The following is a 23,732-nucleotide window of genomic DNA, read 5'->3' on the forward strand; positions in this document are numbered from 1 at the left end:
TTCTCCATTCAAATGTCAAATCAATTATAACCAATTGTAAAGGATATAAATACTCTAATCATTATGCAAATGAATAGGTACACATCACACCATATAACATAAGTCAGTTCCAATGAACAACAATCAATCAATCAATCAATCATTGTACTTCCATCTCACAGTATAGAAATAAAATCATGAGATTTCTGAAACCAGATATTTATGTTTTTAACCTTTTAAATCTATTTATGCATCTTAATAACATTTTAAACATCACATTTTAATATATTTATCCTTTTTAACAGTTAAGATGAACTTCTGCTCCTCATATACATATCAAACATGTATATTAGCAATTAAACGAACTAAATCACCCTTATTTTACATATTATATTATATGAAAACGAGGATAAATACACCCTCAATCAAATGACTTAGGTCAACAAAACAGTATAAAGGCACCTTTAGCGGTGTGAATACGATCTGCTACAGTGGTGACTAGCTTATCTGAGCTAACATAAATCAAAACATTTGTATTTAAATGTTAATGATTAGCACGCGGCTAGCGCGATTAGCGATCTTTTATGAGCATCTCAAACAACATAAAACAATCTGAATCAGTTTCTATATGGTATCAAACAGCAAGAATCAGGTTCACAACTCCGATTGGTTTTAAAAGAATGGTATTTCACGCCATAATGGAGCTAGCACAATCAGCATAACACTCGCATTAGAATTAGCATCCTTACCGGAGGTATCTTGAGAAGCTCGCTGTCATGCGGCTTAACTCTCTCAGTTAAGAATTTCTCTCAGAAATTCTCACACAGCTTTCAACCTAATGGACACACCATATTTCAATATTTGGTACGACATTTTTCTTTGAATTTCTATCCTTCAGAGGATACTTTTCATACCAGTCCTTGTTGCTTTCTAGCAGCGTCTTCACTGGAAGAAAGGCGTGTTTTTATTTAATAGTAAATCTCCTGGGGTTTACGCGCCACCCACAGGCAGAGTAAAGAGTTGCACTCCAGTAACCTTGTGTGGGTTACATAAAGCTTTGAGAAAAATATTTGGCCGACATTTAGTATCTGCTGGACAGTACTAGACCTCCAATTTGTTTTTGTTTTTAAAGATTTGTTTGGGAGATTTTTATTTTTTGTGTGTATACATATTTTCACATAGACACATCAGACACTGATTTAATCAAAATAACTTTGTAGTAGATGTCTTGTCTTTGTCTTGTATTAGGTTGTTCAGAATGATGAAGCTGAAACAGAGCTTGAGAGATGCACAATGGCAGTGTTTGTCTTCAAGGAATCTGAGGATCCTCTCCAGCACCCACGTCACATTGGGATTGTTATTGAAGTGGTCCTTAATGACTTGCCATCAGTCCCACATGCATGCGCCATTTTGTTTGGCTTCATCTATGTTCTAAACTTGAGCTATTAATGATGCACAGAAGAAAATATTAATGGAGATAGAACCCAAGAAAATGACATTCAGAGTCAAGCTCTAAATATTGGATTAATCAAAGAGACATTTAGATACAAGGTGTGTTTTATTTTGTGTTATAGCTTGTATTCAAATACATTCCAGGATAATGGTACATTTAACATTGCTAAATGTAAATAAGAGAGAGATCTTCTGTTGACAGAGCTGTTTCTGTGGTATAAATAATGAGGCACTGAAAATGAGAATAATGCAAAATTCACACTGGCAGCAACAGTAATGGTGATGTTTTTACATTTCTCAAGTCTTAAAGGAGAGTTAAGGTTAATGTGGTTAAGTTACAGAAAGGTTGATTTTGCATCTGTAATGGTTCAAAATAATGAGACATTCATACATTCTGGTAATTCTGTAAAAGAATAACCAAGTTAAAAAGATAACTGAAACTATTTTTGTGTTCTTATTTTTTGTTTGAACTACTGACAAAAAAAATTCTCTAACCTCATAATAATAAAAATAGAGCCCGGGCAGGTTTCTTAAAAAACAACTGTTGGCCATCTGTCTTTATTTTAGTTTTCACCCCTGAACCCTAGACCTGGGTTGTAACAATACTCACTGCATAACTTTACTGAATGTTATTTCTGTGCTGAAGATGACGTTGTGCCTAAGGAGACACTGAAGAACTACACACAAACTGAACAAAATCTCTCAGGTTTGATGTATACAAAAAGAAGATGAATTAGTGCTCTACTTTCAAGCTGCATATTTACTGCAACTTTACTGTAAGTATTAGAATATTTCAGTGAATTCTATCCAGAATAGTGGCAGCAGTCCTCAAATTCCTTACAAATGATTAATAGTAATTAACAGCATTTACACGTCTTCATTTCTGATTCCACTTTGAGGATTAACTGCATTAGTGATCCTACAAATTGTCCACCTTAAAAACTACATATACTAAATCTAAAATGTACACCAAAACATTATTTGTTATAATTGTTTTTTGTTTGTTTGTTTTTTGGTAATATGAACAAGCAAGATACTCGATTTTATCTTTGATTGAAAGAATAGTAGAAATTCTTTGCAGTTTGGTCTGAATTGAAACCATTTACTCTTGCTTATGTTAGAAAAAAAGCAGTGTGCCATTTAATAGCTTTTGCAATCTTTGATTCATCCCTTGAGTTAATAGATTATATCGTTTGAATGTGTTTTCTGTATGTGAATGTTTATGATTTTTAGCAAATTCGCAGGTCGTTTATTTGGGTCTGGCGCTGTGACGTCATAAGGTGGCGGCGCGCGCTCCCGCGTCTGTGCTTCGGCTGAAGAAAGGTATGCGTCTGTAATCAGAAAAGTGTTCAAATCAAAGCAAACAGTTCAGGCAGTTTTGTCATTTTATAAGCAATGTAATGTGGCTTAATTAATACTGAATATTTCATATTAACATTTAATGCTTTATATGACTTTCATATTATTTTTTAAGGTTATTTTGTAGTGCGTCTCATTCCGCTCCCTAAATCGTGAATCTGTTTATCATAAACACAAATCCAGGCGGAGAAACGGAGCTTTTCTGTACTTTGTATTAAATGAATAACTTCTATGAAAGATTCACTGTTTTGAATCGCTCGAATCACAACAAACACACGTGTAATGACTTCACAAACCAACTGCTAATGTTTCCGTGAAAGTGGAATCTGTTAAAAGTAATCAATAAATCGATAAATGCCAGATGTGACTCATAACTAAACATTAAGTGTTTGTAGGTTTGAGGGTTTTTGGTCAGGTCATTTAAGTCCATTAACTCTCACTCTGACCGACTCCCTTACCAGTGTGCTGACTTCTGAACTAGGGATCTGACTGTAGCGCACTCAGAGGATTAGTTTGCATTCAGATTTTTCTGTTGATTATTCTGATCTCAAACTGGACTCCTGCTGAAGCGACTGAGATCCACGTGACTCTATTATAGAGATGGCGTTTATTAAAGAGGAGAGTGAAGATGTGAGGATTGAGGAAGCGTTCAGAGTCAAACATGAAGATACTGAGGAACACACAGGTTGGTTTTCATTCTCAGAGCTGAACTCACTCTTTTGATCTTTGGTAAAGAAAAATAATATGAAGGATATGTGAAGAGTGTATTGTGGTTGCTTGTGTGCTGATGTTTTGAGGCAGATCCATGACTCCGCCCCCTGAACACATCCCTCACCCTGTATCTGCTCTCTCATTGGCTGTAGGTTGTTGCAGATGTTATTTTGAGTCAAAGCACATTTCACACTGCAGGGGCCTGTTTCAATAATGAGGTTCAACCAACTCTGAGTTGAGATGGGAAACTGAGGGTGTGGGTTCAGAACAGCTGAATTGAGTTCAGTCATCCTTAAAAATATTTTGGTTTGCAGTAACAGTAAAAAAAAAGGGGGTCGGTAGGTAGGTCTATATGTTGTTTTTTTTTCAAGTTTAAATGTAAAAAAAAAATAATAATAATTACCACATGGCTGTGTTTACGATTAGAAATGTCAACAACAACAAAAAAAATGCATACGTAGGTGATTCTAGCCCGAATCTGTATCTGTATGCATGAGACTGTCTGAATACGGGCAGAATTCACATTTCTGTTGTAAAAAGAGAAACATTGTGCAGAAGTATTATTAGCTGTTATGCGTGTGTGTCCGAAGCTGCAGTTGCTGTGTGACGCGTGTTCCAAAAAAAAAAAAACCTGGACGCGCTCCAACAAAAAAAACACACACCACACACACACATAAAAACCTGGACGCGCTCTGAGAGAAGGCCGTTAAAATCAACTTCCTATTTTCATTTTCGAAACTTGTGTTGGTTGGTCCAATCGATATGTGCAATAGATTTTTGAACATAAAGTGACAGCTCCATAAGAAAAGGTTCCAACTAGAAGCTAGCTGTCATAACACAGCCTGTAGCACAACTCTATGTATTGCCTACTCCTTGGTAATGACCAATAATAATTTAGAATAATGCACGGGTAAAGTCTGTGTTATACTTTCCGCATGAGCAATCCGGACACATACACGGACAGCGCGGACGCGGACTTCTTCCATTTATACTTCCGAATGCATACGCTGATGGTCCGCTCTGCAACAAACATGTGAACAAACAATTGGCCAGAATTATTGCACATCTGGCTGTCTTTATATTCTTTTATTGACGGATTGCACAGGTTCGAGTAGCAATGGGCTTCTTCACACTGCCTGCACGTGTGTGATTGTGCTTTTGAAGCCTACTGACCGCACACACTCTCTGATGACGATTTTACGCCATGCGCACCATAGCGGACACGCGGACGCGGAAAGTATAACAGAGGCTTAAGGCTACGTCTACATTAAAAAAATAGAAAATGCATTCGTCCTGTTGTTGGGTGGTGGTGTCTCATTCTGAAATTTCAATTTAAAAGAAACCACTTTGATTTGTGGGTCAAATTGTAGCATGATCTCAATAGTTTGAGTGTCCTCCACCAGCATTTTAGTGGTTTCCTTCAAGTCAATCGACACGGTCACGGTTAGACTAGACGGGAGAAGGCATGGGAAAAGATCTGGGCACAGTTTTCCAGAACTTCGTGCCAAGTTAAAGCGGTGTCGAGCTGTTTTAAAGAGCAGGTCAGATGGGTTTTTGAAAAATCTCTCTTTTGCAGTTTATAACGTAGCTATCCTTAAATGAAAACAATCTGCAAAGTTGTTAATCAAAAAAGTGCATGATAAATAAAGATATTGTCTCTCAAAAGAGAGTCGGTTCTGAATCGCCGTAACGAGTCGTTATATTTTCGACTCTTTTGTCTGTTACCGGTGTACGTCACTGGGTACACATTTGCATAATCCCCGCCTGCACGCGAAATACGAACAGAGTCTGATCTGCCCACAAATACTTTTGCTATTAGTGTGCTTACATCATGTTGAGAAGACGCGGTGTTCAAGGATACCACAGAAATACAATTCGAGCCTTTTGTTGTGTGCTTGTCATTTTATCAAGAAATGCTTCTCTAATCTGGGCTTTTATCTTCGTTGGCTTCTAATCTTCTTCATTTGGACTAACAAGCTCTCTGAACCACGACCTGTAAGTAGTATGATTGATACGTTAGGTGTACATTTTCAATTGAGTGCTCAAAATGTAATTTTTTTGTTCCAATATGTGATGTATACCTAGTGCAGCTTTAGGTTTCCAGGTAAAGCACGATATTACTGTCTTACTGAAGTAGTTCTAAAAATTCGCAGTGAACCTAAGAATATGTCGATTATTGTAGACTGACGTTGTTCTAATTACTTTGTTTAATAATAAAGAATGTAGTGTAGCACACAGACTTTATAATAATTGTGAAACTGCTGTTTATTGTGCTGCACTGGCAGTTACAGGGTTAATGCGGGAGAGATGAGTGATTTCGGCTGGTGCTCCTGTAATACAACTGTTCTGCGTTCTGATTAAAAGTTAAGACCAAGCGTCTTTTGTCTGTCGTTCTTCAAACATTACAGTAGACATATTTTGGTTTACAAACTGTATTGTTTCATCAGTTAGTCACATTAGCACTCGGCTAACGTATCCACCTAGTGTTCACAGTTTAGCAGCTAAACTTTAGCTGTGGGCACGATTCGCTTGCATAAGTGTTTTTGTATTTTATGTCATTATAAGAACGGATTGACTATATTATTGTTTTATGTAAAGGTGCTTTGTCAATGGTAGCGCTGGCTAACTGGCTCAAGGACTCATCTCTGTGCCAATCACAACAGGTTTGGCCAGCTGACCAATCAGAGCAGAGTAGGCTTGAGGAAGGGAGGGGCTTGCTCCGAACTTGCTTGAAACGAATCATTTCCTAATCATTGGCAAATGACTCTAATATTAAATGTATATTCTGAGAAAATTACAATGTTTTCTGACCTTAGATGCATTTAAATCTGATGTAGGGGACTCCAATACAATATTGGGACATTTTAAAATACCATATGATCTGCTCTTTAAGATTGAGCTGAGTAATTCCAAATGCTTCTTGTAGCTTTAAAATTGTCTCAGCAGGTGACTGAAGAACAATAGATAAGCATACAGGTGTATATTTAACGTATCACCCCAAGAAAGTATGTGTTTGAATGCCATCTGCTGCACACACTCTGACCCTGATGACAGACTCCACTGACTGCCACGACACCATGACACTCGATTCCCCCACCAGTGCCAGAGGGGCACCACAAATTGCTACCTGTTCTGTGGGGAACACTGACATAACCCTCATAAACCGAACATTAACTTCACAAGGCTTGAAATCATATTTGTGCAGTAAAAATGGAGACAACCTCATAAATAAAACACTACCTGATCAGCTTGTGATTGGTGTCAACGTGGACGAGACAATGGAGCTGGGACAGAGTATGTCCGTCTGGCAATGCATGTCAACTGGATTATTTTTGAGATGATGCCTGCTCCATCAACACGCTGCAAGGATGACTTGACTCTACTCCATGTGACACGGTGTCCCATGGCCAGTAGAGCCCCTTTCACCAGCCTACTGTATATCCAGCATCAGGCATTCTGGCCTTTATGGATCTCACCTTAAAGATAGAGTTTAAAAGGTATTAAGTCACATATGGCCACTCTGTGATTGGTTTATCCAATTCCATCCTCCATCCCTACCCCACAGAAGAACTGCTGATAACAAGAATGAATAACAAAATACTGCCAGACGGGAGATGCTCAGTAGATAAACACCATCACAGATTCTAGTGGGGCCTAAGCAAAGATGGTGGAATTTCAATCAAGGCAGCCCCAATCCATATTCTCATATCATGACACACCCACTTTGGAAAATGTTGCCATTGTCTTATTATTTTGACCATGTCCATTTAGGAGACATGATGGCAAAAGCTCTGGTTGCAGATTTATCCATCTTAAAAGTAAAAATATAACTGGCCTAATGGATCAATGAAAAAGATTGTTTTTTATGGCATCATGAATTTACTGTCATACTTGCCTTCATTTCAAGGACACAATCTGGAATGTCAGAGTAGCTGCTTCTGACTGAGAGACCATACTCTCTCATCCTCCTACACAGGGTGGATCTTGAAATACCATGAGCATTAGCCAGAGTGGTCAATGGTAGGTTGGTGCTTAAAAGACTTTTAATAACATCCCTACTGATACTCAATCTAGGTTGCCCCACACTTCCATTCCACTCGACTACAGCTACATTGTCAACTAAAGGGGTGACGGGAGTGTTGGAAAGCAGAGCCTGGATCACCTCATTGAGCTGCTCAAAGCCAACTATAACACATTGAGGAATATCCATATAAGCTGCCCCTGCCCGTAAAAACTGCAGTTTCTTGATAGGTGATGAAATGGAGATATTCAAAATCGATGGGCTCCCTACTGATTACAGCAGCCAGTCTATCCCTGGCCCTTCTTAATAGCTGCCACCTAATCGATTCCTGCAAGAGGAAAAATAGGGAAAACAAAACAAAAAAAAATCAACAAGGAGAAGAAGTGCAGATAGGCTACAGATAATTCAATGTTTGGGTAAAGAGGGCCTCATACCTGAACTCTAGGAAGGTGTTGCACAGTCTCGGTGTTATGTGCATCAGACTGAAAGGGATTATGCATGTAAGGACACCTCAAAAACATATTGTGTGGCAACAGCACTGAAATAAACTTTGCAATGACTTATGCCTGGTTCAGATTACACGATTTTAGCCCGATTTTGGCACGATCCGTTTGACGTAGGGTGTCATGGGGATTTGCAAATGACAACGGGCGTCGGGACGCAAGATTCGATCGTTTCGTCTTGTATAGTGTGTCATAGTGGGAGACAACCTACGTCATGTCTGCGATGCTTCACGACAGAAAGACTAGCATGTTTAATTTTTTAACGGTCCTCCTCGACGACGGCGCACAAGTGGGTGAGGGAGAGTGAGTGAGAATCTGTGTTCGCGAGTGAGTGAGTGAGCAAGTGCGCGAGAGTGAGTGAGTGTGTGTGTGTGTGTGTGTGTGTGTGAGAGTGTGTGTGCGAGTGAGTGAGTGTGTATGTGGGACAGTGCGAGTGAGTGAGCGAGTGAGTGCGTGTGTGAGTGCGTGTAGGCTATGTGAGTGAGCGTGTGTATGAGTGTGTGAGACGGCTTGCGATGACTGGTCGGAAAACAACGTGTAGTCTGACATGTTTCTTGTCCAAGACATGACAAGATTTTTAGGAGTCAAAATCGTGTAATCTGACACAGTGACTATTGTAACAGACAAAAAATCTGAACCAGGCATTACCGGAGGTTGTGTGGTCACTGCGGTGATTTTCCATGCTGGAAATAAAAAGCAGCATGAATGCACATTGATAGTAACTTTTTATTTTATGTAAACATGTACATTTCCTCTATTTATGGGTACCATTTAGTCCCAGATCTGCCATTAACGTTGGTTATAATTATAATGTAACTATGTAAGCAGTGTTTCCCTCAGAACTTTCAGATACAATGATGGTTGGACCTCAGTTCAGGGGAACGCAAAGAGGGTCCTGGGGTATGCACCATATGGAGCCATATCGCATTAATTATTGCAGGCGATACGTGATAATGAAGGGGAAATTGCCCCGGTTGTCAGTGAACTACGAAACTAGTGAAAACTTAACATACAGTTAAACTATCTAAATCAAAACATTCATTTGGCATTTGATTTAAACATAGTATAAACCAGGTGAGTTTGCAAGTTTACCTAGCATGATGGCTGGTTAGCTTTACTAGTGATTAGCAAGCAAATAATATAATACACATTCATTCATGAATATGAGTGCTATTTTTTAATGTTTAATCTTCAGTGATACTGAACTTGCTCAACCAGCTGTGTGTCATCATCTTAACCAAACATTGGAGTGTCACTGCTCAACTAAACTAGCCATAAGGCAGAGGCGGCATCTATGCAGGTGAACCGAACAATGGTGTAAGGATTCAGTTCGACTCCCAAGACAAGACGATGCTCACCCGACTGGCCAATAGGAACGTGGCCCCGCCCATGACACAATTCTCACAGTGAAAGCAAAATCCTGACACGAGAGCAAGAAATTGCATCGAGAGCAAAGAAAAGTGTTTCGAGAGAAACACTTTTTTTTTAGAGAAAATGTTTTCACACTGATAGCAAAAAACATATAAATAACACAAATTCTCAAATAATTTCGAAAGAAAACTTTAAGCATCAAATAAATAATTTAAATTTAAATTTAAATTTCAAATTTATATTTTTTTATGTTCTATGAGAAAATACTTTCTCTCAAAACTTTATTTTAGTCTCAAATATTATTAGTTTTTTCTATTGGTATGAAAACTTTTCTCTCAAATATTCTTTTTTCTCTCATGAAATGCTTTTCTGCTATCAGTGTGATAACTTTTTCTCTCAAACTTTTTTTTTTCTCTCAGATCTTTTATTTTCTCGCATGTAATAAAGACACTATTCTAACTGCATAGAAAAGGGGCTCGTTCTTCGTATGTCGCTTATAACATCCGAGATGAAATGTCACATCCAAGATGATATCATCGCGCTGATGAGGATCTGGCTAATTCGGTTCTTCAAACGCACCTGTTGTTGATGATTAGTATGGCTGGATTGAGTTATCTGGGATAATTGCACGTTCATGGGTTGGTTCATGGGGGTTATGTATCGATACTCGAAACCATGATCAGCAATGCAGCGATTGGCTGGCGGCAAGACGACAACCTAATGACATCATATAATTAAAAACGACACCTGTGACCTGACGAAAACCTTGACACATTTCTGGAGTTTTATAGTTAAAAAGCCAAGCGAACAAAAGTAAATGTTATAATAGATAAATGAAATGTGCACTTTTTTATTATTATTATTTTAATTTACATGATTCCCAATTATTTAGATTCACAATTTCTAATATTTGTACAGGCTTTACATTTTTATTTCAATGTAGTAATTAGCTATACATTTAATTTTATATTTGAACAGATTTGTTCCGTAACAGCATTAATTAAAGTTTCTTAAGGGTCAAGATCATGTTATCTGCATCTCCTGCGCTCTATCAATCCATTCCCATAATATCTGTCAGCACTCAAATTAATGCACGACTCTACATTATCTTGTGTGTAAGACTCGAATACAATTATGAAGTAATTATTTTATGACGAATATATCTTTCAGTGAGTAAAACTGGCTGTGTTAAAGACTACACAACGTTATTATATTATCTTTAAATTATTGTTTTATTATTATTATTATTATTATTATTATTATCATTATCACTATTATTTAAAATTATTGTCCTTGGATCAGTCGTATACTCTTGTAATAAAGTAGCAGTGGCTGGGACAGATTTTAAGTATCAATTCTGCTTAAAAAGATGCAATCTAATCCTGTTTACATGAAATAAGCCTGCTCCCGAGCAGGTTTAAGCTTACGGACCTTTTGCTATGACAGCAACTCCGGGATGAGCTTCAAAGAACCAAACTATCCAAGATCATGCCAAATCATCAACAATCAAATCCAGCAAACTGAGTTAGCGACGTATGAAGAACGGGACCCAGAGGCCCGTTGCACAAAAGTCGAATTAAGAAAGCCAGGATAACAGAACAGTCGCGGCTTGACCTAGTTTAATCAGTGCATCCTGCCTTAATCCGTTGCAAGTTTGCTGAGCCAGGATGAGGACGTGCGGATATGTCAAGCCAGGTGAATATTGTTTGGATAAATGCACGTTCACGGCATTCTTAAAAAGATCACGAAATCGCAGACATGGGGACTTGTGACTTGGTGACTTGGACTCGAGTCGACTCGAGTCGCTTTTTTTATGACTTGTGACTTGACTTGACAAAAAATAAAATACTTGAGACTTGACTCAGACTTGGAAGTTAAAGACTATGGACTTGACTTGACTTGAGACACGATGACTTGAATGACTTGAGTGTTAATCACATCATGTTTTCAGTTTGAATATAAAATATATAAATTATTTTAAAAATAAAGTTGATTACTCAGCTGGAGCACAGGCTGAGAATAGCGTTGTCATGACTGGATCACGACACTATCATCAGTCATGCCCTCTCGTACCTTACGCACACCACGCCCACTTAGATCAGATATCACATCAACATGTCAGCCGGAGGGGTACCGAAGGTCATCGCTTTTGGCTTCAAGATTTTTTTGCAAGATGGCAAAAGAAGAACAGCTCTTTGCAAGACATGCAATATACAAATCTCGGACAGCCAGACGACAACCTCCAATTTTGTCCGTCATCCGAAGAGCCATTCTGCCCAGTAAGTGCTTGTCAATTTGTTAATGTTATCTGGTAAGTTGGTAGTTAGCTAATGTAATAGTAGCTAAAGTAGCCATTAAAGGCTGTATCAACGATTTCAGGCCCAAAAAAGGCCCAAACATAAATTATCACATTATCACCGCTAGCAGGCCGTCAAAAAACACGTTTCTTGCAGGGGCGGCGCAAGGGCTGGGCTAAGGGGGCTTAAGCCCCGAATGTTTATAGTAAAGCCCTGAATATTTTGTTACCTTATCTTTCTCCTAGAGCAAAACAATTAATCAGAAAAACAAATGTGAATAAGATTACAGCTGCCGCGATTACCTAATCATGAAAAGTGCATATTACAGTTTTATATATATATATATATTTTACCTTTGCATTAAAGGTACTCACGACGTGCTTTTGCAGCGTTGAGCATTGTAGCCAATCACAGACATGTCTGTTGAACGCATTGGCCAATCAGAGACGTGCAAATGAGTCGCTGTGCTGAAGATGTGTTTTGCGCGAGCTCACCGAGTTCCACACTTGCACAAACCTGTCATTATTATTGGCAATAAACTTAAGATGCAAATAAGAGATTCACTGCAAAATATTTGATATTCTTGATGCTGCTCTGATGAACTCCATTAGGACTATGCACCGCTCTGTTTGTTGTTAGGAAGACTAAAAGTTCAGCGGTCTAGCTCATCATTGTCAAAATGATTAAAGAAGTGAACGAATGCCTGGTAAAATGTAAGTAGATAAACATTTAACATTTTTATTTATTACATTTTGCATTTTTGAATTGAAAATATGCTATAATGTCCTTTATTAATTTAGAGACAATGGATGCATAATTAAAAATAAAATATTAGTTGCAAATAGTTAAAATTATTTCACTAATACAATAAGCCTTTCTTTCTTTTTCTTTATTCCCTTAAATCACTTTTATAATTAATTAATTCCTTTAAATAAAAATAAAAATTTTTAGTTTGGGCTAAAGCCGCGAATAATATCCACTGACCTTAGAACCACCCCTGCTCTGTAGGCAGCCTAGGCTCCGAGATCTGTACACAAAAACAATTGCTACCAACAAGTGTTAACCAACCACTCAAAGGCAAAATAAAGTGTTCCAACCAATAAGATGTGCTGTGCGTTTAGGAGAGTTTCAATTGCATGGGAGGGAGGGGGAGGGAGTAGCGAGCTAGCTCTCTGTTTTGTTTGAACATCAACAGAAGTGACGTTACCCCGTCATCGCTGATACAACCTTTAACATCAGGCACAAGTAGCATCGTCCACTAATAAGAATCAGTGTAGAAGGGCCAAGTCTGGAGGATTTTGATGCTAAGCAAGATAGTAAATAAAAACTGCAAAAAGCCTCAAACAACAATTTTTTTTTTAACCATATATCATGTTTTCATGTCTGCCGGACCATACAGTACATCCCATTCTTGTTTTTGCCGCAAGCAGGACACAACCACCAACCCAGAGACACAACTAAATAACTATTTTGATCTTTGTTGTGGGCAGGCTTGTCTGTCCTTCTGGGATGCAAACCGGGGTATCCTCCCTGCACTTTTTCCTGTTGCAATGAGAGCTTTTTCAGTGCCGGCTTCAAGTGCCCCAGTTGAAAGGGTCTTCAGTCATGGTGGGATCATCATGAGGCCACATTGTGTTCGGCTTGCAGACAAGACCCTCTCGAATCTTATATTTTACAAGTGCAATACCTTTTAAAAGAGGTAATGACTTATGGATATACTCTGTGTGTGTGTGTGTGTGTGTGTGTGTGTGTGTGTGTGTGTGTGTGTGTGTGTGAGAGAGTGTACGTGAGAGTGAGTGTGTGTGAGAGAGAGAGAGAGTGAGTGTGTGTGTGAGAGAGAGTGTGTGTGAGAGTGAGTGTGTGTGAGAGAGAGAGAGAGTGTGTGTGTGTGTGTGTGTGTGTGTGTGTGTGTGAGAGAGAGAGAGAGAGACTGTGTGAGAGTGAGTGTGTGTGAGAGAGAGGAGAAATGTAACAAAGTTTAATGTTATATGTAAACTGTGTTTGAGAGAGAGAGGGAGGTGTTCAGAGAGGAGTCTGTTGGATGTTAAGCTGTTATTTGTTTTATGGACTCAATGTTGAAAATTTAAAACATTTCAAACACTTGGCAAAAGTGAAAAATAAATTATTTAATGAAGTTACAATTTTGTTTGATTCCATGATGTATTTTACTGAACATGAGTATTTATGCAAATGCAAATCCAAATTATTTTAATTTACTGACAGTTACTTATATCTTTTCTTTTCACTTTATTAAGATCAGATTCTGCAGGTAAAATTACAATAATAAGGTGACTTGACTTGGACTTTACTTGACATGGCTTGTGACTTGACTTGACTTGACTTGACTTGCCCAAGAAAAAAATACTTGGGACTTACTTGAGACTTGCACATGTGTGACTTCGTCCCATCTCTGCGAAATCGATCACAGAATCAATGATGCAAAAATGGACAAAACCCGTGCGGCATACTTTTCGCCTAATGAGCAACAGCTTCTTATGGAAACGTATGAAGAAGTGAAACATATTATATGTAAAAAAGGCAAATACAGCTGCTGTAATAAAGCAAAGAGAGAATGCCTGGCAAACAATAGTGGACCGATTGAATGCGTAAGTAGTCCAAATAACCAGTGCTCCACTGAAACCCTCACAATTACAATCCAAGGAGTTTCTTGTCATTTTCAAAAATAATGGTATACTTTGCTTTAAATGTGACCAGTGGACATGAATTTAACATGAAGAATACTTGCAAACACTTACCCACTATGTGCATCTGTTTGATCTATTTAGTTTCTTTTATGTCTATTATCTGTTTAATCTTTGTACTCTTATCTATTTGTATGTAGGTTTTTTTGTAATTGATTTGATGTAATCTATAATCAGATAATTTGCTCTTTTTTTACCCATCTAATCTATTTTATCATTTGTATCTATCTATTCCTCTTAAAGAACAAACATGTCTGGCCAAAAAAGGACTTGGCAGCAAGTCAAGATTAAATACAAGAATATTTTGCAGGCTGGTAAGAGAGTTGTTTGCGGAGAACATAGGTGACATGTTTTAAGACATTTTACTGTCTGTGCTGATTTTAGCAATAAAGAAAAGTCATATATCTGGTACGGGGGTGGCCCTCCAACCCAAGACTTCACCACAGCAGAGGAGCTGGCCCTGGACTCAAATAAAGGGAAGCCAGTGATTGAAGGGATCCAGGGAGGGACAGCCACTGACACTGACCCAGCAAGGGATACTGGCCTCCTCATACAAGGTACATTATTGCCATACTACTGCACAACCAAAACACTTAAATACACATATATTTTGTTATGTGGACTGTGTGACTTTGCCTTACCTTGCAGTGGCTGGTAACACCCTTACATTTTTGGAGCCACCAGACTATAATTCATCGGTGAGTACTCTTTATTAAATCATAGGCTTTGCATGTCCTGTGAAAAATATCAATACAAGTTTTGAATATGGCAGAGGGAAACCACATCTACAGCAGTGGAGTGCACTTCTGCCGATGATGAGACCGTGTCGCTGGACTCCAGAAGGCTCGAGGTATCATGTTAATTTTGTGGAAATGGACACATTTTTTTAAGTTCATAATAGATATGAAGTCAGGGAAGTGGTATGTGATAAAGTGAGGTATGTAACTCTCAATTCAAAGAACCAAACAATGGGTTTTGTTTTCAAGATAATTTTATTCACGGTTTTGTCTCATACATGTGTCAAATGGAGGGTGCACATTCCATTGTGACTCATGTTTGTCAGTCTTAACCTTTTGTGCCTTTTGTGAAAATTAGACAAGTAATGTTTTATTTGTTAATGTTGATTCTCTTTGTCTTACCTTCTTCCTGGAACTTCCTAAGGGGAGGGGCCCGCAAACAGGAAGCTTGACTTATACCATGCCAAAGGAGGAGGCGCTGGGGCATTGAGAATGTTGAATGATATTGCATTGAATACATGTCTTTTGGGATTCTCGTTGGTTTTCGTGGTGAAAATGGCGCTGGATAAAGAAGATGCTTATATTCATATTTGAAGGTTGATGTTAAATATGATCTCATAAATAAGAAAAAGAGAAGAGGGGGAGAAAAAGAGAACGGAATGTGACTGTTGGGCCAGTAACCAACCTGTTTGATGTTTCTCATGTAAATAGTATTTTGTTTTTTTGTTTTTTTTTTCTTTTACTTTTGTTTGTTCTTCTTGTATTGGAATTTTGATGGATGGAACATGGTTACACTGTTTGGAGCATGCCCTGACAAGAAAATTAAATCACCTTTAAGAAACTTCAGAGTTTTTACCTTTTCTTGCTGACTGCCTAGCCACTGCTAAAGACTTCCTTACAACAAATGGTGTCAGAAGTGGGATCGACGTCTCTGTGGGGACTGGCAGTAGAAGAAGAAAACTGGAAGTAGTAAGATGACTGCTAAAGGGCATTTTTGTCCTCAACGGGCTACCAGAGCACATCCTGTTTTGCTCTCAGAGGGAGAAGAGGATACGGTGGAAGCTCAGGTGGGTGATTTGGAGCTTGGGGCTGCTGCACAGGAGGAAGTCATTTCAAGCATGTTTCACCAAGCAGGCAATATTCAAGATGAAGAGACTGACCCGGAGGTAAGACCCAAGACTGGGACAGCTAGTACTCCTTGAGATGGTAAAGACAATGTTGTTGTGGGACAGGAATTTTTGATTGAAATGAGGGATTTCATGCGACAGTAACAAAGAAATGAGAAAATTCTGTTTGATAAACCGCATGATTTGAAAACCACCATTTTTCAGAAACCTAGAAATGAATGGGGGTCTGAAGAGCAAGTCAGCCAAAATACTCACCACCCCTTACCTACACCAAGGACTTACCCACCACCATTAAGAGGTATGATACATTCAACGTAAGCTCACCCTGTTGTTGATAGCATACAAGCTATAAGCCAATCACCGGCTGTACCTTATAGACATTACCATGAACCCAGAATTCCTGAATTCATTGAGGGGGAAGATGTGGAGAGTTTGTTTTTATTCGTTTCGAGCGTATTGCAAGAACGTGGGGATGGCTAACGGATGAATGGGTGGCTCGAGTTGTTACTCTGTTGACAGGAAAGGCCTTGAAAGCATATGCTGGGATGGATGAACAACGAACCGGCTCCTACGAGGACATCAAGGCTGCAGTACTAGTTAAGTACAATGTAACGGGGGAGACTTATCGCCAGCGCTTCAGGAGTCTCACAGTGCCATCTGGTGAGAGTGTCAGAGAGACCTATAATCGAATCAAAGGTTTGTACAAGAGGTGGATGCGACCAGAAGTCAAGGCTAAGGAACAGATAGGAGAGACTATCATTCTTGAGCAGTACCTGAGGATTCTTCGTCCAGATGTGAGGACTTGGGTTAAAGAAATTCAACCCCAGACTGGAGAGGAAGCTGTGAGATCGGCAGAGAGGTATATGGCTGCACATCGGGAACCGCAACGGACTTACAAAGGCACTGTGGGTAAGGGTAAAACCGAGGAGCCCAGTGATCAGACTGTGGGAGTAGTGGGGAAAACTTATATTGCTGCTAAGGGGCCCCTGATCTGTTTTTACTGTCAGCGGCCTGGGCACAAGGCATCTCTTTGCCCATTAAGAAAACCCAAGGTAACAAACATGTGTTATGTTCCCTGAGATGAGCAGTCCAGTGAACTATTGAAATCCACTGACAAACATAGACATGTCATATCAGTAATGGTCAATGGTCGTCCTGCTCAAGCACTTGTGGATACAGGGAGTACGCAAACCTTGGTGAAATCTCATTTATTGTACTGTGAAATGTTAAACTATGGGGATACAGTATGTTTAGGATGTGTACATGGGGAAGAACAGACCTATCCAACTGCTGATGTATCCATGGTTATCGAGGAACAGGCATTTTTGCTGAGGGTGGGGGTGATTGACAACCTGGCATATGATGTGGTGTTAGGTGATGATTTTCCTTCTTTAACTGATCTGGTCAATGCAACACCCAAAACTTGTGCAGTGGTAACCCGATCTCGAACCAAAGGGCTACAGCCCCTTCCTAATGCCCAGGCAGATTTGTTTGGCTCTGGGGGGAAGTTTAAAAAGAGTAAAAGACAACGAAGACAAGAAAAACATAAGGGGAAAGTTAAGGCCCAGGATATTGTACCATGTCTCCCTGGTCCTGAGTCTGATTTAATTGATTCCCAATGGCGGATGCCTGACAATTTTGGGGAATTGCAGAGGTCAGATGTTACCTTACAACCTCTGTTTCAAAGAGTGTGTGAGGTAGATGGTAATCCTGTGGGTGTACCACAGTTTGGTGGGGATCAGTATATCCTAAAAGACAATCTTTTGTATACGTCAAACACAGAGAGTCCCAAACTGGTAGTGCCTACTGAACTGCGTAAGATGATCTTACATCTGGGTCATACTATACCCTGGTCTGGACATTTAGGTCAGCAGAAAACTTATGGGCGAATTGGTCAACGATTTTACTGGCCCAAAATGTATCAGGATGTACAAGATCATTGTAAGACCTGTTCTGAGTGCCAGCTTGTAGCTCCTGTCCGGAAGGCAGACCGAAGTTATTTACAGCCTTTACCAATCATTGGTACCCCGTTTGATCGGATAAGTATGGACATAATTGGCCCTTTGGTGAAGAATAGTACAGGTAATCAGTTTGCCCTGGTAATTTGTGACAATGCAACTAGATATCCTGAAGTGTACCCTTTGCGATCCATTCAGGGTAAACATATTGTGAAATGCTTAATTGACTTGATTTCCAGGGTTGGAGTACCTTCTGAGATTATTACTGACCAAGGAACTAATTTCATGGCTAATGTGATGAAATTACTGTATAAACAATTGGGTATTAAAGGTATCCGAACTACACCATTTCATCCCCAAACTGATGGTTTAGTTGAGCGTTTTAATGGCACACTGAAAAACATCCTCAAAAATTTTGTGGCTGAGACAGGTAGAGATTGGGATAAATGGATTCTGTTTCTGTTTTTTGCATATAGAGAGGTGCCCCAATGTTCAACTGGGTTTTCTCCTTTTGAGCTTTTGTATGGCAGGCAAGTTCGAGGCCCCCTGGACATGCTTAAAGAGGAGTAGACGGCAGAGAAACCAGCCCAGTGCAGTGTCATCTCTTATGTATTGCAGATGAGGGACAAGCTGGAGACGTTCAGGACTTTGGCCAAGGACAATCTACAGGATGCCCAGAAGAAACAGAAGGTATGGTACGACACTCATGCTAGAGAAAGAGACCTAAAGCCTGGACAGAAAGTTCTTGCACTGTTACCTTCAGGTACCTGTAAACTGTTAGCCAAGTGGCAGGGTCCATATGTCGTTACCCGAAAACTGGGCCCTGTAACATATGAGATTCTGTGTCCTGAGAGAAAGCGTTCTAAACAGATCCTTCATGTCAACCTGTTGAAAGAGTTTAAGGAGAGGGGACTTGAACCTAAAGATCAAGTGGTACTGATGGTGCGGGCAGTCATGGAGGAAGAAGATGAGTTAGAAATGGAACCTTCAGCGGAGGATCCTGGCCTTAATTTACACTTAAGTGAACAACACAACAACTCACAGAGGTACGTCAGTCTTTTCCATCTCTCTTCCAGGAGAGACCGGGGCATACCCAAGTGGTCACCTATAATATAATCTTGAAAGAGGAAGCTCCAATCCGACAGAAGCCATATCGAGTTCCTGAGAGCATGGTAGAGAATCTGAAGAAGGAGATTGAAATGATGTTGGAGATGGGAATCATCAAACCTTCCCAAAGTGAGTGGTCAAGTCCTATACTTTTGGTTCCTAAGAAAGACGGTGGACTGAGGTTCTGTACAGATTTCAGAAAACTGAACAGCGTATCCTGTTTTGATTCCCACCCGATGCCTCGGATAGACGAACTGATTGAAAGGCTTGGTAAAGCTCATTACATGACTACACTAGACCTATGTGAAGGATACTGGCAAGTGCCCCTTGACCCTTCTTGTAAGCCATATACTGCTTTCCGTGCCCCCACTGGACTATACCAGTCAACTGTAATGCCTTTTGGGTTACACTGAGCACCAGCAACGTTCCAGAGACTTATGGACAGTGTACTTGCTGGGTGTGACCAATATGCCGCAGCATTTTTAGATGTAGTAATATATAGTGGAACGTGGCAGGAACATCTAGAGCATCTTAGTGATGTCCTACGAAGGCTTCAGAAAGCTGGACTCACTATTAACACCACCAAATGCTCGTGGGCACAAACAGAGGTGAAGTATTTGCGATACCTTATTGGCCATAGTCAGATTAAGCCACAGGTAGAGAAGCTTAAGTGTATTCAAAACATTCAAAGGCCACAGACAAAAAAACAAGTGAGATCGTTCCTTGGTTTAATTAGGTGGTACCGCCGTTTTATTCCCCATTTTGCATCTCTGGCTACCCCATTGACTGATCTAACCAAAAAGAGTCCTAAGTTTCACTGGACAGATGGGTGCGAAGGAGCTTTCAAAAAACTTAAAGTTGTGTTATGTCAAGAGCCTGTTTTGCAGGGCCCTGATTTTTTGAAGAGGTTTCTTGTGCAGGTGGATGCCTCAGATGTCAGACTGGGAGCAGTTTTGGCCCAAGGAGAGTCTGGGAGTGAGAGGCCAGTACTGTTCTTGAGCAGAAAACTCTTTGATAGAGAGAGAAGATATTCAACGGTTGAAAAAGAAGGCCCTTGCGATTAAGTGGGCTATTGACTCTCTCCGATATTACTTACTTGGTCGGGAATTCACCCTGCAAACTGACCATCGAGCCTGACCAAGAGAACTGAATGTGACTGTTGGGCCAGTAGCCAACCTGTTTGATGTTTCTCATGTAAATACTATTTTGTTTTTTGTTTTTTTTCCTTTTACTTTTGTTTGTTCTTCTTGTATTGGAATGTTGATGGATGGAACCTGGTTACACTGTTTGGAGCATGCCCTGACAAGAAAATTAAATCACCTTTAAGAAACTTCAGAGTTTTTACCTTTTCTTGCTGCCTGCCTAGCCACTGCTAAAGACTTCCTTACAACATGGTACTAAAATAAAATATCATTTGTTACAGGATCCTGACATTGGGCAGCCTGGTAACATAGTGAGTATTGCCTACAGTAAATTTACATTATGCAAAAAATTCTGCAGTGCTAACTAAAAGGTGTTCACAGAATTCACAAACTGTCAGATATCTCTACACAACGCATCTTAAGAGACATATCGAGCTGACAGAAGTCAAGATTGATGTGAAACAAAAGAAAGCTGCAGGACATGGACCTTGAGATGAAAATTTAATTCAAGACACTGAGGAAACTAGAACTGGAAATCCAGAAACTAGAAGGAGAAGTAAGTGACTTCAGTTCATACTGTAACCATGACTGTAACACAATGTATTAATCATCATAATTTTTTTCTCTCAAAAGCTCCAAGCTGACAAGTGATAACTGTAAAATAATAAAAGAAAAATATTCCAAAACCATTGTGGTCTTGTAACTTTTTTTTATGAATGTCAAGTACACTTTATAGTTATTGATCCAGTGAAGTGGAACTAGAATTTGGGAAGATAACCACAGTGTGTGTTACCGATGCCAAATAAAATGCATGTACACATGAAAAAGTTATATAGCCTACATTATCCTTTATTATGGGATGGCCTAAATCAAAACTAAATTAACTGAAATAATTTGCAATGTATTGTTCTCTAACAAGTCTACCATTTCTGTCATCTGGGAATATGGCAGCATTGTCCCAGTCAACATCCAAAGCACACCAGAGAACTCACCTGCGAATACAAAACATAATTCTTACAAGTACTGTTCTCTTGATGTTCAAGGTGCTTAAAAAAAATAGGGTGGCTTACCTAGAGAGAGTCTCTGGTAAATTCTACTAGCCCGAGAGAGTCTGGAGTCATGGACTGAGCCAGGCCACTTTGCCTCTAAAGTTTGTGATAAGGCAGTCAGCATCACAGATCATCTGTAAAAATATATAACCTATTAAGGTCATTTAATGCACAGAATAATTATGTAGCTGACAGTAACCATAACTCCTTTTTACCTGAACATTGACACTGTGGAAGGATTTCCTGTTAACATAATCTCCCTCATGTGCACCTGAGGGGCGTTGGATATGAATATGGGTGCAATCCACTGTACCAGTTACATTAGGAATAGCTGTAACACAAAATGTGTGTCATACTGTGACTGTGCTAATGTAACATTTTGTAGTAATCTGTTATTATTCATGTTACCTGCAATCTTGTAGAACTCCTCCTTGATGTGGATGAATCTTCTGTTACCAGGGAAGGTGATAAATATGTGCACAAGAGATTTCATTGCCAGACTTACATTTCTTATTGTGCGGCAAATAGTGGCTTTATTGAGGTTTTCTGCATCACCGACAGAATACAGAAACATGCCACTTGCAAATAATCGCAGTGCTACGCAGACCATCTGTGGGACAGTGAGAGCATGACTCCGTGCTGTCCTGTGCTGTATGTTTGGACCCAGCAGCCTACACAAATACCTGATGCCATCACCTGAGAATCTGTACCTCTCAGTCAGATATTCGTCTGAAAAGGCCAATGGGTCTGCCCTATCTCGGAAGACTCTTTCATGCCTGAATGCTCGTCTGAGTATTAAAACTTACTCATCAACTACATCATCCAACAAAGGGCAAGCCATTGTGAATAGGAAACACACAAATCTTTAGTCTATATATACTACATATTGACCTCGTTACCGACTTAATTGAAACCACATTTGCAACTTCATGAGCCATTTCTTATTATCTCATCAACTGCAATAAAATATAATCTATTGATATTTTTTTCATTCAACAGTACATTTCTACTCTATACTTGCATATATAGATATACATAGTCTATATTCTATTTCTCATATTGTATAGTATAGTTCTTTTGCACTGTGTTGGCATTCATTGTGGACAGCAAAGTAATAATTGCTCAGGAAAATCTGCTTTCCTCACTGGGTGTATGACAATAAACGCTTTAAATCTCAAATAATATATATATTCATCAAACCTCTGACAGTGAAATGAAGCAGTTTTCAATGATAACTAAAATAACAGTACGCATACTTAGATGAATGACAGTATATCTAGTATTTTAATGCAGGACCATGAAGTTACTAAAACACATTAATATCTAGTAGGATTTAGGGAGGAACTAGCCGATAAATCACTAGGATTAATCTTAGCCTGGTTGTTAGCCTACTCCGGAGCAGGCTAGCTGCAAAGTGTAAATCTCCATAGTAACTTAATGTAGATTAATTTAGCCTCCCTTCATGCAACCGAGTCAGGGCTAAATTCAGCCAGGATAACTGGAAAATCCCAGCTTAATCCCTTATCTTGCTTTTGTGCAATACCCCCCAGGTGTGGGCGTGGTTGAACACTCGTGTTTGTTTTTGCTCTGTCTCTCTGGAAAGGGATTTTAAGCCTCTCTATGATGGTACCATGAGGCATCGCTCACTAGCAGATCTCAGACTTCTGGAGGGGATGTAGATTTGTAATAGTGAGTGGAAGTAGGCGGGTGCTGAGCCTGTGGCTGTTCAATATGCAAGCATCAATGTCTTGAACTCGATGCGAGCTGCAACTGGTAGCCAGTGCAAGGAGATAAAGAGAGGTGTAAACATGGGCTCTTTTGGGGCTTGTTGAAGACCAGTCGTGCTGCTGCATTCTGAATCCTTTGTAGAGGTTTGATTGTGATGGAAGTCCAGCCAGAAGAGCATTGCAGTAGTCCAGCCTAGAAATGACAAGGGCCTGGACAAGAAGTTGTGCAGCATGCTCCATTAGAAAGGGCCTGATCTTTCTGATGTTGTGTAATGCAAACCTTCAAGATGGTGCAGTTTGTGCGATGTGGTCTTTGAAGGTCAGCTGGTCATCAAAGGTTACACCAAGATTTCTGTTGATGGGGAAATTGTAGAAGAACCTAGCTGGATGGAGAAATCATACTGTAGAGTTGGAGTGACAGGGAAGACAAGAAGCTCAGTCTTTGCCAGGTTGAGCTGGAGGTGATATTCTTTCATCCACTTTAATCTTT

General features: G+C 39.6%; 1 long non-coding RNA gene across 1 annotated transcript; it reads left to right on the forward strand.

The window, feature by feature from the left end:
* Positions 1–15,045: 15,045 nt before the first annotated feature.
* On the forward strand, positions 15,046–20,804 carry LOC122146074. Its single transcript, XR_006160757.1, has 3 exons — positions 15,046–15,093; positions 15,168–15,245; positions 20,748–20,804. It is a non-coding gene; the product is annotated as an uncharacterized LOC122146074 (long non-coding RNA).
* Positions 20,805–23,732: the final 2,928 nt, after the last annotated feature.

Source organism: Cyprinus carpio, chromosome A9 (assembly GCF_018340385.1).
Source record: "Cyprinus carpio isolate SPL01 chromosome A9, ASM1834038v1, whole genome shotgun sequence".
Taxonomy (NCBI): domain Eukaryota; kingdom Metazoa; phylum Chordata; class Actinopteri; order Cypriniformes; family Cyprinidae; genus Cyprinus; species Cyprinus carpio.